The following is a 13,670-nucleotide window of genomic DNA, read 5'->3' as shown; positions in this document are numbered from 1 at the left end:
CCGCGCCGGGACTCCCGAGCGCGCGCGCGTCCCGGCCGGAGTTGGCGGCGCAGAACTTGTGACTTCGGGCAACTTTGGGTCGTGTGAGGGGAGGGGGGAGAGCGACGGACTCGCTTGGCGCTGAGGGGCGCGGGAGAGCCACGGCAGGTGCTGCTCGGGAGGAGGGAGGGGGTGCCACACCTGCGCCTCAGCCGGGCTCCTCACACGCCCTCAGCCGGCGTTTCTTCTACCTTCCCCGCTGGCGCGCCGAGCGCGGGCGACCGGAAGGAGGGAGCCGGGGCGGAGGGCGCCGCCTCAGCCGTCCGCGTCTTGCCTAGCCTCGCGTGGGGGGGGGGGGGGGCGGGCGGCTTTCTCTGTGGGTTGCTATGGCGGAGGCGGAGGGAGGAGGAGGAGGCGGCCTCCTCGGTCTGCCTGCGGTGCGGAGAGCGGCGCTTCTTCGCCGGCAGCTTCCATGAAGGCGGCGGCGGCGGCGAGCCCAGCCAGCCCCGCCTAGCCCCGCCCAGCCAGTCCCGGCTCCGCTCGCGCGGCGTCCCCGCTCGCGCCTCGTCCGGCAGGCGAGGAAGCCGGGCGGCCGCCGCTGCCCAGACGGCGCCGGAGAAAGGAGGAAGAGGAGACAGCCCCGAGGACCGGCCAGATGCGCGGCTGAGGTTTTGCGCCAGCGCAGACGACGGTGCGCCCCGCCCAGGTCAGTAGCAGATCCGTTCCTAAGTCCGGGCCGGTTATGAGGGATGCTGGCCGGCTTGCGCTCGCTCTTCTGTCCCCGACGCCTTGCGCTGAGGCGGCCGGAGAGGTCCGTCCGCGCGGGGGCCTGCGGAACTCCCCGCCACCAGGGCTGAGGAAGGCTTCCCTCGGTGGGCGCAGTCGCGAGACTTGGCGCCGGTTGCTCCGAGGTCGGTGTCTCTTCTCCTCTCCCCCCCCCCCCCACGCGGTTCGTTTGGGCTGCAGGTTCGCGTCTGGAGTGAGTGAAGGGCGCAGGTGGAGGAAGCGAGGCGGGGAACCTTCGGAAGAAAGTTTTTCCCCCCCTCAGAAGAAGAAGAGTTGGGGGGGGGCAGGTGCCCCGCTGAGGCAGACCTGAACTCTCTTCCCTCGAAGGCGGCGAGGTTCCCGTGTCTCTTTTTGGCTCGACCCTGGTTTCGACGCCCGCCGGGTGGGTTCCACGCGGATCGTCGAGAACACTCGGGGGTGGCGGGAGGGGAGGGCTCCGTCCCCTGCTGGCCGGTTGCTTCGCTCCAACTTGTCTCTCAGCCTTGCTTGAACGGAGGAAGGGCTGAGGAGGGTATCGGGCGGGGTTCCTTGAGGTCATCGAGACGCTCTTCAGCATCCGCTCTCGGGCCTGGGGGAGAACGCATGGGAGTCCCCGATCTTCTCCGAAAGCAGTGGGTCCGGCAAGCCGATACAGGGCGCGGGACCTGCCCATTTCAGGTCCGGGATGCCTTCGCTTAAGTGAAGTTTGCCCGGTGAAGAGCTAGCAGATGCCGCCCGCTAAGTTTTTTTTTACAAAAATAATCTTTATTGAATATTTACATTAAAAAGGGATAAATATATATAATACATAATATAACAGTAATATAAATTAATGGAGAAGAAAAAAAGGAAAAAAGAAAAAGGTTAGAGATAGAGTGTATAAGGTAAAAAAATTAAAGAAAGAAGGGACTTTTATTTATTCTTAATGATCTTGTTCATTAGTAGTATTGTACATATACACTGCTCAAAAAAATAAAGGGAACACTTAAACAACACAATATAACTCCAAGTAAATCAAACTTCTGTGAAATCAAATTGTCCACTGAGGAAGCCACACTGATTGACAATCAATTTCACCTGCTGTTGTGCAGCTTCAACTTTGTACAGAACAAAGTATTCTATGAGAATATTTCATTCATTCAGATCTAGGAGGTGTTATTTGAGTGTTACCTTTATTTATTTGAGCAGTATATATAGTTCTTAAGTATTGTACATATTTTGTCTATGTGGTGCATAATTTGGGGGTTGGTTTGTAGGGTTTAGTAATTGTCTTCAGGTTGTCTCAATCTATGCCTTTAAGTAAGTTTGGGTGAAGAGCTAGCAGAAGCAACAGGCTAAATTGTTTGAACCTGGGCTGGTTGTCTGCAAATAGAGCTCAGTTTAGGGCACAAACTTAGAAAGTTGGGTCGACAGGATAACCAGTTTGAGGCTTGTCTGAATGCAGGGAATTCAATCGTGGATTTAAATTAGAAGTGGGAAGAATTGACTCTGTTTTTTCCTTTGCTATAAGGGGCTGGGCAGGAATGGGATTGCAACCAGTTGATGTCAGGAGTTGGTTGGGAAGTGAATTCTGGTCTGCTGCATTGGCCTTACTCCCGAGGAAGCCTCCTGCATTGCTTCAGAAACCCGAGGATCATTCTATGCAGATTGACGGTAGTTTCCAGGATTCGGTTTGTCATTCAGCCTCCTGAATCGGGTGCTGCATCTCCAGCCTCCCACTTGTTGAAGGCGATGCTTGGCCCCGATGGGTGCAGTGTTTTAATCAGCCTCTTGTTTTTTCTGCAGGGCACTTTATGAAAAGTGCATTCTGAATTGCCAGGACTAATGCCCAGCTGGGTGTGTGCCAGTGGGAAGTGCTCCTTTGCCAACTTTTGTGAAATTGATTAGGAACAAGGTGGATGTTTTTTTGTTTAAGTGCCACTCAGGGGCCTCCCTGTTTTTCCTTCATTTGACTTTATGCTGAGAGGTCTTTTGCAGAAAATGCAGCCTAATGGTTGCACACTCACCACACCTCGTTTTAGCCTTTTCTGTTCGGTACATCCAGCCCATATTTAATGTCACTCAACTTTCCACGTCAGCCCCAGAAAATGAGGTATTTTCATTAAACAGTGATTCTGTTAACTCCTAGTTTCTCAACTTTTAAGATGTGTAGATTTCAACTCCCCGAATGCTGGCTGGGTAATTCTGAGAGTTGAAGTTCACACATCTTAAAATTTTCTGAGGTTGAGAATCACTGAGTTAATAATCAAAAGCAGCTCAGGTTATTTACCGAATGATTATTTTAATAACCCTGTGCAATGTTCTACTTGACCACCTCCTGTTCCCCCTAAAAAGGTATATCAGGAGGCAGGAAGAGTATTTCTCCCATATTTGGTAGAAATCTGTGTGAGGTTTTTTACACAACTGGAGTGGAAAGAAAAATCTAAAGGCTAAGAAAAGAAAAAAACCTAAGGCCGCCTTTCTCTTTGATGTTTCTCCAAAAATCTTTGCATGATCTGATAGTGAGGGAATCAATGCTCACTGGCTAATCCAATTAGAGATTAACGGGTTGAGTGAAGGAGGTTTGCTCACCACTGGAAGTTCAAAGATGCTCAACAGGCTCCTTTGGGGAAAGTGTAGGGATGCGTACATGACCCAAATGCGTTTATCACAGGCTGCAGATTCTTGCAAGATTTATACCCATCAGGTCATAACAATGAAGTCATTGTTTGAACCAGAAAAGGGGCCTAGATATTTATCTGTCTGGAACAGAGGTTGGGTGTCTCTCCATAATCACCAGGAGACACACTGGCTAGTGACCATAATTTTAAATATCTTGCTACACCATCCGTGGTCTGTCTTGCCCCTTCCTATGTTGTCCTCAAAGCCGATTGTTACAATTTGTTGCATCATACACAGCATGTCATTGTTGGGAAAGGGTATTAGACTCTTAACAGGCCAAATTCAAACACAGTGGTACCTCTACCTAAGAACGCCTCTACTTAAGAACTTTTCTACATAAGAACCGGGTGTTCAAGATTTTTTTGCCTTTTCTTAAGAACCATTTTTCTACTTAAAAACCCGAGTCTGGAAAAAATTCCCAGGAAATTTGAGAGCGGCACGAAGGCCCGGCCAGTTTCCTGACATCCCCCCTTGGTTTCTCTCTCTGGCGCAGTGTATGGGAGGCAGCCTCACGCTGGGTGTATGGGAGGCGTGTGCTCCTCCTCACTGCCCCAGAGTCCCTCTTTTTTTTTTAAGCCTTAAAGTTTTGGATTTTTAAAAATTCCCCTCACCTCACCTTCTTAAGAATTAAGTTCTCTCCTTCCATATTGCACATTGATATGCGCTTTGATAAGATAAAAATTATATTTGTATCTGATGCATTATGGCCTTGTTTTGCAAATCAAAGTGATTGTGTTGCATTGGAAAATCCCCATGCTATTAAGGCTTGTTGCATTCTTGAATGATGTCAATGCTTCATTGGGATGTCAGAAGTCCATAAAGATGGAGACAGCATGAACTGAACCCAAAGATTTAGTGGCCTTTAGATAACCACGGGATAGAATTTCATTTTGAAGCAGACAATTTCTGCAGCATGGCAATCTTCAAGAAAATGGACTAAGTCCGCTATTGTTTACCGATGGCATATTCTGAATGCGCAGTGTATATAATAACCCTGCTCCTATGCTCGGGTCTATATGACCAGAAATGAAATTTGATACCCTGTGGATTATTAGTCACGTGGATCTAAAACTTGTGATCAATTGACTTTTCCTCATTTGAGGGGTTCTTACTATGAGTGTGGTTTTTTTTTTCATTTTGTTTACTTTTTGCTACACGCTGATTGTTACATTTCATTACACCCAAAACAGTACAACTGTATAGTAAATGCGAACACAACAGCAGAGTTAAACCTTGTATTCTCATGATTATAGAACTGAAATGGAATGCATATTGGTTGTTCTTAGTATAAATGAATTCATTAGGGAATTAGCACATTTTTTCTGTAGCCATAAAGGTTTAAAGTAAAAAGAATACAATTATGATCTATAACTGTTGAATGGCTATTTCATCAAGCCTCATTCTGAATTTTTTTAAAAAAACTCTTGAATGTCACTCAGCCCCCTCCCCTGGCACACTTGGAATAGTAATTTTAGTGTCCCAAATCATGGATGTCTGTCCAAGGTCCATCGGCAATACAGTAGACTGGGTGGATTGCAACAGAATAACTTCTTCCACCAGATTTGAAACTTTGGGCTTAGATAGCCTAAAACTTCATTGCCTTCGAGATGACCTAAATGTAATTCATAAAATGATCTACTACAATGTCCTACCCGTCAATGACTACTTCAGCTTCAACCACAACAATACATGAACACACAATAGATTAAAACTCAATGTAAACTGCTCAAAACTTGACTGCAGTAAATACAACTTCAGCAACAGAGTGGTTAATGCCTGGAATGCACTACCTGATTCTGTGGTTTCTTCCCCAAGCCCCAAAAGCTTTAACCTTAGACTGTCTACAGATGACCTCACCCATTCCTAAGAGGTCTGTAAGGGGCGTGCATAAGCGCACTATTGTGCCTACTGTCCCATTGCCTAATTTACCTGTATCTACTTTGCTTTTGTTTATGTTTATACCAATGCCTACTACATTGGTACCTCATCATACGAACTTAATTCGTTCCGTGACGAGGTTCGTAAGCAGAAAAGTTCATAAGATGAAACAATGTTTCCCATAGGAATCAATGTAAAAGCAAATAATGCGTGCAAGCCCAAAACTCACCCCTTTTGCCTTGCGCCACTGGGAATCCCCGCCTCCGGACTTCCCCTGCCAGCCGAAGCGCCCGTTCTTGTGCTGCTGGGATTTCCCTGAGGCTCCCCTCGCTGGGGTTCAAAGCAGCGCTGGTAAAAATGAAGGGAATCCCAGCAAAGGGAGCCTCAGAGAAATCCCAGCAGTGCAAGAACGGGTGCTTCGGGTGACAACAGAAGTCCGGAGGTGGGGTTTCCCAGTGAGGGGAGGCTCAGGAGAATCCCAGCAGTGCAAGAACGGGTGCTTTGGCTGGCAACGGAAGTCCGGAGGCAGGAATTACCAGCGAGGGGAGGCTCGGGAATCCCAGCGCTTCGGCTGGCAACGGAATTCCGGAGGTCTAGCATCCCAGCGGCAGCGGCTTGCGTTCGTAAGGTGAAAATAGTTCGGAAGAAAAGGCAAAAAATCTTAAACAAAGGGTTCGTATCGCGATAAGTTCGTTAGAAGAGGCGTTCGTATGACGAGGTACCACTGTACTTTGTACATGTTTGACAAATAAAATGAATGAATGAACGAACGAACGAACGAACGAACAAATGAATGAATGAATGAATAAATAAATAAATCACGATCCTTCTTTGTTTCTAGAGATCTTAACGGAAAGATATGTTGTAGCTGACTTTGAGATAAACGAAGAGGTTCCCACGTGGATTTGACTCACAACTCTTTTCCCTTTCAGTCATGCCCTTTTTGACTGATGTGGTTTTCTCTGATCTCAGTGTCCAAATGGGACTTGGACATGTCAGCTTGCAATTAGACCCAGTTGCATCTTGTTCTCCATCCCTCTGCCGAAAGGCATTAGCCAGAAGCTGCATTTGACTTCACTGGGTTTTGTGCACAGTATTTGTTCATAAAATCTTGCCTAAACCTGTGGACCAACAATCTATCCTGGCTGGGGAATTATAGGAATTGAAATCTACACATCTTAAAGTCTCTAGGACTGAATAACCCTAGTTTATTACAAATTGCCCAGACTTTAGGACTCCAGTTTATGCAGCTTATTTTGGCAGTGAAGTCCATGGATGGAGAAACACAGCAGGCCTGATTCATACTAGGGGTAGCCCAAATTATTGCCAGAAAAAGATACTTTTTGAAAGGTGCCTACATAGCTTCTGCTCCGGCAACCTCACACTACTCACCAGAGCCCTTCATTCCTCCACTCGAAACAGAATACCCTACGAAACTAGACTTGCAATCCTGGGTCTAGAAAGCTTAGAACTACGACGCCTTAAACATGATTTAAGTATTGCCCACAAGATCATATGCTGCAACATCCTACCTGTTAGTGACTACTTCAGCTTCAACCACAACAACACAAGAGCACGCAACAGATTCAAACTTAATATTAACCGCTCCAAACTTGAGTGTAAAAAATACGACTTTAGCAACCGAGTTGTCAAAGCGTGGAACTCATTATCTGACTCCGTAGTGTCAACCCCTACCCCCAACATTTTATCCTTCGACTAAGAGGCCAGTAAGGGGCGTGCATAAGTGCACCAGTGTGCCTCCCGTCCCCTGTCCAATTGTCTCTCCTTATTTCAGGAGAGCCATCTTTTCCTTGGGGATATTTGCTTCCATGTAATCTTAAGACTGAACTGGTTTTCTGGAGTGAAGGATTGATTTCCTCCAAAAGTGAATCGTACCTACCTCTTCTTTCCAGGGTGGACATTTTGCTCTATATCAGTGATGGTGAACCTATGGCATGTGTGCTACAGGTTGCATGCTGAGCCATATCTGAGGGCCTGCAAAGTGTTGCCCTAAGTCAACTCCAATGCGCATGTGCACGCTGGCCAGCTGATTTTTTAGTCTTTTTTTCAGCCGTTCCCTAGGCATCGGGAGACTTTCCTGAACCCTTCTGTGGAGAGCGAAAAACAGCCCAACGGGCCTTCTGAAAATTTGGAGGCTTCAGTAAGGCCTGTTCACATGTGCAGGGGGCAGGGTGGGGGGTTGTGCGCATGCACATGGGGAGGGCATTGTGTTATGGCTGTGGGCACACGCATGCGCTATATCGCATATGCACACACCCACAACATTTTCCACCGCTGCTCTATATTTTGCCTTGGTGTAAAGCTTTTCCCAAGCTTTGTCTAAAAATCGTGATTTTTGCAAGGTTTGCTCTTCTGGGATCCTTCCCTCTGGTTCCTTAGTGACCCGCTTGGACCTGTTCCAGCTGCTATTCCCCACCGAATTCCCTCCGGCCTCTGATTCCACAGCACCTGACCTGATGCAAGGCAAGCAGAGATAAATCTGGAAGGTGTGGATTTTGCATTGGTGCTTGATTTGCAACATAATCCATAATTCTTTATTTGGTTTCTTTCTATCCATTTATTACCCGTTAAGTCTTCTCAACCAGCCGCCTCCTGATCGAAGTTGCTGAAAGTGGAAGCTTTATTGGCAGCTTCCCAGAAAGCTTCCACCTGCAGATCCTCCTCCTGCTTTCTTTATATGTGGATTTATAGTACAGTGATCCCTCGTTTTTTGCGGGGGGTGCGTTACGGAGAGGGACGGCATACAAATCTAGTAGATAGATAGATAGATAGATAGATAGATAGATAGATAGATAGATAGATAGATAGTATTTGGACTTTTAAAACCCTCCCTGTATTGTTAACAATCCACCGCTGCTGACCGCTGAGACAGACCGGCTGTATAGGGGCCATAAGCCCCTTTTGGGCGCACAGCAATCGCCGGGCCCTCAGCTACCTCACGGGCTGAAGGAAGACGCCACTGCAGTTTACACACACACACATACACACACACAAACAGACTGCCCCAGCGTCCTAAGGCGCGAGGCCTCTGCCGGGAATGGGGATGGAGGGGGGGCACACCAATCGCCGTGAATATTTTGAATATTCATCTTTCACGGTTTTCCTGGATTTTCCTTCATTATCCGCGATACATGTATCAGGGCGGTTCACCCATCAATAAAAACAATATACCTAACCATATCTGATCCAATTAATATAAATAATTAATCTAAAAAACCCGCTTCTAAAAAGGCTAAAAAGTTAAAAATCATTCTTCCAGTTTCAAACCACAGACATACCACACATTCATTGGCCAGAGGCTGGGGTCTAGTGACCCCAAACCTAATGGCATAAATAGGTTTTCAGATTCTTGTGGAAGGTGAGGAGGGTGGGGGCAGTATGAATCTCCTGGGGGGGGGAAAGCTGGTTCCAGAGGGCTGGCCCCCTACAGAGAAGGCTCTTCCCCTAGGCCCCGCCAAGCGACATTGTCTAGTTGACGGGACCTACAGAAGGCCAACTCTGTGGGATCCAACCAGAGGCTGGAATATATGCAGATACTATTATTATTATTATTATTATTATTAATCAGATTTGTATGCTGCCCCTCTCTGAGGACTCAGAGCGGCTCACAACAAGAAATAGCACAAATCCAATACTTAAAACAATTTAAAACCCTTAATATAAAAACAATCATACATCTCATACAGACCATACTTAAAGCGGAAATGGCCCAGGGAATCAATTTCCCAATGCCTGACAACAAAGGTGGGTCTTGATGAGTTTACGAAAGGCAAGGAGGGTGGGGACAGTCCTAATCTCCCGGGGGAGTTGATTCCAGAGGGTCGAGGCCGACACAGAGAAGGCTTTTTCTCTGGGTCCCACCAGACGACATTATTTCGTTGATGGGACCTGGAGAAGGCCAACTTTGTGGGACCTAACCGGTCGCTGGGATTCGTGTGGCAGAAGGCGGTCCCGGAGATATTCTGGTCTGATGCCATGCAGGTATATGCAGAGTTTGCAGCTTTCGTGCTTTGCCCAGATGTGCATTGCAGGTTCTCAGGTGCATTTTCCCTTCAAGGAGGAGGTTTCTGCTTTTCTGACCCTTTTCTGTTTTAAATTTCTTCTTCAATTTCTTTAGAAACATAGAAGATTGATGGCAGAAAAAGACCTCATGGTCCATTTAGTCTGCCCTTCTACTATTTCCTGTATTTTATCTTAGGATGGCTATATGTTTATCCCAGGCATGTTTAAATTCAGTTACTGTGGATTTACCAACCATGTCTGCTGGAAGTTTGTTCTAAGCATCTACTACTCTTTCAGTCAAATCATATTTTCTCCCGTTGCTTCTAATCTTTCCCCCAACTAACCTCACATTGTGCCCCCTTGTTCTTGTGTTCACTTTCCTATTAAAAACACTTCCCTCCTGAACCTTATTTAACCCTTTAACATATTTAAATGTTTTGATCATGTCCCCGCTTTCCCTTCTGTCCTCCAGACTCTACAGATTGGGTTCATTCAGTCTTTCCTGATACATTTTATGCTTAAGACCTTCCACCATTTTTTGTAGCCTGATTTTCCCTTATTTTGAACTCCGTGTCCTTCCTCCACCTGAAGCCTCTCCCGCACACACATTGAGGTAGGCTGCAGATGGCTGAAGAAAAGGTTGCGTGGTGAAGAGATATCTGTGGGTGCTTTTTGGGGAGCTCTCGCTGAGAGTTGAGCTTCATATAAAATTAATCCTCTTCCTCCCTCCTCCTTCCTCCTCCCCCTCACTGGTTTTCTCCAATATTCTTTTTGAGGGGGGGGGGGGACAACCAAAGCAAAATTTTTGGATGAGAATGAGTAAAGAAAACCAGGAGAAATATCCACTGGAGTTAGACTGGCTAATCAAATGAAACTCGGTTGCAAATTTTCACTTGATTCTTCTTTTCTAGATTTATTTTGAATTCGCTTGGCAATTTTTAAAGCCAGCTCTCTGCTTTCTAGTGGTGGGCGATAAAAGTCTGATGTCTGGTGGTACTGGAAACTGTCAAGCTGCGAAAAATCTTGCTTTTTTTGCTTCCTCTTGTCTGAAGTTTCGAAAAGACGAGCTGCTTGAAGTGAAAGAATGGGAAGGCGCAGCGTTAGGTGTAAGAGGTTTCTTGGCAGTTTCTGCAGACATAAATTAAAGCCTCCTGAAATGGAAGATTTAGCCTCGTATTTACACAACTTCGAGAATGCTAGGAAAGGAGTGGAACAAATTTTATTCCCCCCCCTTATTTCTTGTTGCAACAGCGTTTTTCCCCCCTCGGTGAGAAACTCCCGTAGATGCAGATGAGGTTTGTCTCCTCTGCCCAAAACCTCCATTGGGAGAAAAACAAAATCTCCAAGAGGGGCGGCATACAAATCTAATAAAAAAATAAATAAAAAAAATTTGAGTTGACAGCTAAGATCTGTTAGACCAAGGGCTGATATCAGGAAGATTGGGGTCTTGGATTTGGCAGGCAGCTTAGCGGAGATCCTGGTTGCAATCAGCAGGTGACTGAGGCTGGCTGGGGAATTCTGGGAGTTGAAGTCCAAATCTAATAAATAAATAAATCTTCAAGTTGCCAAGGTTGGGAAACACTGCCCTATGAGCTCTCCTCTCTCGGCTGATCCTATGGTGCCCGTTGGGTTTTCCAAGGCGCTTCAGTGAGGCGAAGCACCAGATGTGGCCCTTGGAGCACCCCTAGCAGAGTAAAGCTGACTGACCCCTGGTGAGGAGGGCAGCCAAAGACTTCTCACCCTTGTTGAAGATGTCAATAGCTGCTCAGGAGCCATCTAGCATGGCCAGCCCTGTTGGGTTTGGGAGGAGGGAAGGGAACAGAGGCAACCTATTTGGACCAACTCATGCAAACTAATAATAAAAAAATGCGATTTGATGATCAGCTGTGCAACAATCAGCTGTTCTGTGCAATTTAGATTAGCTAGAAAACAACTTTCTAGCTAATCTAAATCACGTGACACAGCTGATCCCCTCCCTCGCTGTCCTACTTACCTTTCCAGACTTCAAAATGCTCCTTTTTCTGGGTGCTCGGTAGTTCCTGCGGTGTGCATACGTGGGCAGCGTGCATGTGCGCCCAAAGCAGGCGTGAAGTGAACCGGTAGCAGACTTCAGAAGTTTTCGCCCCTGGAAGGGAGGGTATTTTATTTTATTTTAATTCATTTTTATTTATTTATTTAATTAATCATTTAATTTATTTATTTATTATTTTATATTTATATTCATATTAATTAATTAATTATTAGAGTTGGAAGGGACCTTGCAGGTCATCTAGTTCAACCCCCTGCTGGTGCAGGAGATTCTACATGACACTAATCCAATAGCAGTCCAGTCTTTTCTTGAAGGTTACTAGTGTTGGAGCGTTCACCACCTCTGCGGGCAAGACGTTCCACTGGTTGATCGCTCTCAACGTCAGAAAGTTCTTCCTTATTTCCAGGTTGAATCTCTCCTTGGACAGCTTCCAACCGTTGCTCCTTGTCTGGCTCTCAGGTGCTTTGGAAGATAATGTGTCCCCCTCCTCCCTGTGGCAGCCTCTCAAGTATTTGAAGACTGCTATCATGTCCCCCCTGGACCTCCTCTTTGCTAGACTATCCATGCCGAGTTCTTGCAACCTTTCCTTGTATGTTTTAGTTTCTAGTCCCTTTATCATTCTGGTTGCTCTTTTCTACACTTTTTCTAGAGTATCAATGTCTCTTTTGTAGTGTGGTGACCAAAACTGAATGCAGTCCTCGAGGTGTGTATCTATGTATGTATCTATAGGACCACAGTGAGGAATATATGTGCCATATGGCAGGAGTGTCAAACCTGACTCCATTGAGGGCCGCATTGGGGTTGTGTTTCGCCTTGGGGGGGCTGGGGGGGCTAGGGCCAGGTTGGGCATGGTGAGCTCAATGCCACTCATGTCAGGGGTACCTGTGATGGCCTGACCACCCTGTCAGCAAAAATGGCCTCTTGATTTCCATTTATAGCTGCGACGGCTTCCTGCAAACCTCTGCCAGTAAAAACGGAGCTCCATTTTTGCTGGCAGAGGCAATGTGAACCACTCCTTTTCTGTTTCCAGGTGGGCCTTGTGGGCCAGATCTAGGCACCCCATGGACTGGATCCAGCCCGTGGGCCTTGAGTTTGACACCCCTGCCATATGGCAAGCAAAGCTGAGCCGGGGTGGCACAGTGGTTAGAGTGCAGCTGTAGTTCAGCAGATCTAATCTCACCACCAGCTCAAGGTTGATTCAGCCTTCCCTCCTTCTGAGGTGGGTCAAATGAGGACCCAGATTGTTGGGGGCAAGAGGCTGGTTCTGTCACAGTGAAAGCACTGTGAATCGGTATACAGTGTTCCCTCGATTTTCACGGGTTCGAACTTCGTGAATAGCCTATACCACGGTTTTTCAAAAAATATTAATTAAAAAATACTTCGCGTTTTTTTCCTATACCACGGTTTTTCCCACCCGATGACGTCATATGTCATCGCCAAATTAATAATTTTTGCAAATAAATAACAAAAAAAATAATTATTGTTAATAAATAATTATGTTTATAAATATCAGGATCACTAAGTGTCTTATTCAATGGTTCATACCAGTAATAATGGTGACTAAATGGTTGTTAATGAAATGGGAAATGGTAATTTAGGTGTTGAAAGTGTTAAGGGAAGGCTTGTGATACTGTCCATAGCCAAAAATGGTGTATTTACTTCCGCATCTCTACTTCGCGGAAATTCAACTTTCGCAGGCGGCCTCGGAACGCATCCCCCGCGGAAATTGAGGGAACACTATATAGGTTTTAAGTGCTATTGCTAAAGCTGCTTGGAGTTGGAATGTGACTGGGCAGGTCCAGGTGAGTTGCCTATGAGCAGCTTAGGAGGTCGTCTGGACCAAGACTCTGCTCCCAAGCCTGGTGAGTGTGTGTGTGTGTGTGTGTGTGTGTGTGTGTTTATGATAGGTCTCTGGAGCCTGGAGCTGTATTTGTCTCAGTATGGCAGGTTTTTTTTTTTGTCAGGGCTACTATGTCTTGTTTCTTTTTTCCTTTTTTAATTAAAAATTGTGTATTTTATTACTGTAAGGCAGGGGTCCCCAACAATGTTCCCTGTAATTTTTTTTTGGTGTGGGTGGAAAAGTATAATGTCTGAGTGGCACATTTTCATGCCTGGGCATGGATCGGTTAGAAACAAAAGGGGGTCATGTGACCTCAGGACACACGGCAACGGTCATAAATATGAAACAGCAGCAAAGCTTTGATCACACGATCATTGGGCTGCTGCAAAGGTCCTAAGTGTGAAAAAGGGGCATAAATCACTTTTTTTCAGGGCCGTTGTGACTTTGAACGGTCAGTAAATGAACCGTTGTAAGTTGAAGACAACCTGCCTTCCC

The 13,670-nt window shown here is 46.3% G+C and overlaps 1 protein-coding gene across 3 annotated transcripts in view; it reads left to right on the top strand.

Moving 5' to 3' along the window:
- Nucleotides 1–276: 276 nt before the first annotated feature.
- The window catches only part of CHST8 (carbohydrate sulfotransferase 8), a 449,531-nt gene continuing 436,137 nt past the window's right edge, over nt 277–13,670 (top strand). Inside the window, exon 1 of one of the 3 annotated variants that reach the window (XM_070760671.1) lies at nt 277–685. The gene's annotated coding sequence lies outside the window, so the exon portion shown is untranslated. Of the gene's footprint in view, nt 686–712; nt 891–13,670 lie in introns of those variants that run through there. The other 2 variants (XM_070760673.1, XM_070760672.1) reach the window with 2 other exon arrangements.

Source organism: Erythrolamprus reginae, chromosome 9 (genome assembly GCF_031021105.1).
Source record: "Erythrolamprus reginae isolate rEryReg1 chromosome 9, rEryReg1.hap1, whole genome shotgun sequence".
NCBI lineage: Eukaryota > Metazoa > Chordata > Lepidosauria > Squamata > Dipsadidae > Erythrolamprus > Erythrolamprus reginae.
The sequence above is the reverse complement of the archived record's forward strand: the minus strand, read 5'-3'. Positions and strand labels throughout refer to the sequence as shown.